Source organism: Heterodontus francisci, chromosome 32 (genome assembly GCF_036365525.1).
Source record: "Heterodontus francisci isolate sHetFra1 chromosome 32, sHetFra1.hap1, whole genome shotgun sequence".
Lineage (NCBI taxonomy): Eukaryota > Metazoa > Chordata > Chondrichthyes > Heterodontiformes > Heterodontidae > Heterodontus > Heterodontus francisci.
Genome location: NC_090402.1, coordinates 59,156,277 through 59,159,784, shown reverse-complemented (window position 1 = coordinate 59,159,784; position 3,508 = coordinate 59,156,277). Strand labels below are relative to the sequence as shown.

Here is a 3,508-nt window from a genome sequence, read left to right as displayed (position 1 = left end):
TCCTCCTTGCAGTTCTTGCAAACAACCGTGCTGCAGTTGGCTGCCATGTGACCAGATTTGCCACAGGTGCGGCAAACTCTGGGCTGCCCAGCGTAGACCAAGAAGCCTCGACTTCCCCCGATAGCGAAGCTGGAGGGAGGGTGGATAATGGCTCCACTGGGATCGACCTTCAAGGTCACCTTGACCTGCCGCTTGCTGGTCCAGATCCCAAAGGGGTCCTTGACATCAGTGCTGCTGCCGGCCACCTCGACGTACCTGGCGAGAAAGGTGAGTACATCCACCACCGGAACATGGGGGTTGTAGAGGTGAATCGTCACCACCCGGTCCCGTTGAGACGGAAGCGTGAAGAGCGGCTCCGCTGTGAGGATCGACAGCGGCGCCCGGTCCCCTTTCTCCTTGAACGCCTTCAGGAACTTGATGCATCCCGCCACGTTCCGGAACGTCACGTCGAAGTATCCATTGCTGGGGAAATCCTGCAGGCAGAAGACGTCCGTCGCTTGAAATCCGCAGCAATCGAAGAGAATTTTCTTGATGAAGAAGCTGCGATCGACCGGTGCATCTCCTTCCTTGTCCTTCACGACCACCCGAACGGTGTTGCGCACTCCCTGGCCCGAAGCTCGAAAATTGGTTATAGCCATGTTACTCAAAGCTTCCCCAGGATCAAAAGGCAATGATCATGGTCTCTTCTCAATCAAATAAGCACTGATAAGAACAGATACTACACTTGATCTTAGCCAAAAGGCCGAGAAGCGGCCAAGATCAGCAAGATCTCTCTGCTCATCTACACTACCAAGAATCTTCCCATTAGCCCAGTACTCTGCATTCCTGTTACTCCTTCCAAAGTGAATCACCTCACACTTTTCCGCATTAAACTCTATTTGCCATCTCTCAGCCCAGCTCTGCAGCCTATCTATGTCCCTCTGTAACCTACAACATCCTTCGGCACTATCCACAACTCCACCGACCTTCGTGTCATCCGCAAATTTACTAACCCACCCTTCTACACCCTCTTCCAGGTCATTTATAAAAATGACAAACAGCAGTGGCCCCAAAACAGATCCTTGCGGTACACCACTAGTAACTAAACTCCAGGATGAACATTTGCCACCAACCACCACCCTCTGTCTTCTTTCAGCTAGCCAATTTCTGATCCAAAGCACTAAATCACCTTCAATCCCATACTTCCCATACAATCCTAAAAGGGGTTCAGGAGCAGAGGGACCTGAGGGTATATGCGCACAAATCAATGCAGGTGGTAAGGCAGGTTAAGAAAGTGGTTAATAAAGCATATAGAATCCTGGGATTTCTAAATAGGGGCATAGAGTACAAAAGCAAGGAAGTTATGATAAACCTGTATGAAACATTGATTTGAGCTCAAGTGCAGTGTTATGCCCAGTTCACACTTCAGAAAGGATGTGAAGGCTTTAGAGAGGGTGTAGAAAAGATTTACGAGAATGGTTTCAGGGATGAGAGACTTCAGTTACAGGGATAGATTGCAAAAGCTGGGGCTGCTGTCTTTATAGATGAGAAGATTAAGAGGAGATTTGATAGAATCATGAGGGGTTTGGACAGAGTAGCTCAGATAGACACAACATGTATCATAGTTCAGTGAGATCAGATCACTTACCGAGTGAGTGAGTCTGTACCTGTGTTGTGAGCTGAATTATTTGGTATTATTAGATCATTGAGTGGGATTGACCCATCGCCTCATTCACCACTTTTGGAACAGGAAGTGAGAGAAGTTGGAGAGAAGAAAAGAATTTATTCTGAATCTGGAAAAATGAGCAGAGAGTGGGAGCAGTGTGTAAGACAGGGATTTATATATTTAGGGGAAGGAAAGGAGGGCATTAGAAGGAGAGGATTTGCAGACAGGAAACTCAAATCAAAAATCTCAACAAGGTCTTATGGAATTACTTAATTCATATATGATTGGCCTCTGATTATGGAAGGAGAAATGTTTGTTTGTTCTGTCTGTGGGAAAAAGATTTCAAATATCAGTGTGACTGGAAAAGCAGTGAGACACACACACCCGAGTGAGAGTGTTCCAGTGCACTGACTGTGGAAAGAGCTTTAACCAGTTACACAGCCTGAAAAAACATTGCACATTCACAGCGAGGAAAAACCGTACACGTGTTCTGTGTGCAGACGAGACTCCAACTGATCATCCAGCCTGGAGAGACTCAAGGACACCCTCACCATGGAGAAACCATGGAAATGTGGGGACTGTGTGAAGTAATTCAATTAGCCATCCAAGCTGGAAACTCATTGACACAGTCACACTGGGGAGAGGCCATTCACCCGCTCCATGTGTGGGATAGGATTTACTTAGTTGTCCAACCTGCTGGGACACCAGCGAGTTCATACCAGTGAGAGGCCGTTCACATGCTCTGCATATAGCAGAGAATTTTAGGAGCGGCGGTGGCATTGTGGTAATGTCACTGGAATAGTAATCCAGAGACCCAGGCTAATGCTCTGGAGGCATGGGTTTTAATCCCACCACAGCAGATGGTGAAATTTGAATTCAATTAATACATCTGGAATTAAAAGCTAGTCTAACGGTGACCATGAAACCATTGTTGATTGATGTAAAAACGCATTTGATTCACTAATGTCCTTTAGGGAAGGAAATCTGCCATCCTTACCTGGTCTGGCCTATCTGTGACTTCAGACTCACTGCTCTGAAATTGCCCAGCACGCCACTCTGTTCAAGGGCAATTAGGGATGAGTAATAAATGCTGGCCTAGTCAGTGATGCCCACAACCCACAAATGAATAAAAATATTCACTGTGTCAGGCAACCTTCTGCACACCAGGCAGTTCAGACTGGGGAGAGGCTGTTCAGTTGCTCTGAATTGTATTGTCCCACCTTCGAACACATCAACGAGCTCATACAGGACAGAGGCCATCCAACTGCTCTGTGTATGGGAAGGGATTCACTCACTCATTCAATCTGTAAAAACACCAGTGAGCTCACATGTGACTGCAGGGATTGGATTCCGCTGTTGCTGTTGTTAATCGCATCCAAAACAGCTTGTCTTCATAGAGCATTTTTAACGTGGTAAAACAACCCAAGGAGCGTTATCAAACAAAATTTGATACTGAGCTACAGAAGGAGAAATTGGAGCAGATGAACAAAAACTTGTTTAAAATGGTAAATGTGAAGGAGCATCTTAAAGGAGAAGAGAGTGTTAGAGAGGCGGAGAGGTGTGGGGAAGGAAATCTAGAACTTATGGAACAGGCAGCTGAAAGCACGGCTACCAAAGGCAGAACAAACATATTTGGAATGTCCAACAGGCCAGAATTGGAAGAGGGCTGATATCTCGGAGGCTTATAGGGCTGGAGGAAATTACAGAGATAGGAAGGGGCAAGGCCATGCAGGGATTGAAAGTAAGGACGAGAATTTTAAAATCAAGGCGTTGCTTGACCAGTAGCTAATGTAGGTCAGCGAGCACAGGGTTGATGGGTTAGCCAGACTTGGTGAATTGTAGCATATGGACAGCAGAGTTTTG

The 3,508-nt window shown here is 46.5% G+C and overlaps 1 pseudogene; it reads right to left on the bottom strand.

The window, feature by feature from the left end:
• Positions 1-645: 645 nt before the first annotated feature.
• Positions 646-754, bottom strand: LOC137347854 (U2 spliceosomal RNA; annotated as a pseudogene).
• Between the last annotated feature and the right edge of the window lie 2,754 nt (positions 755-3,508).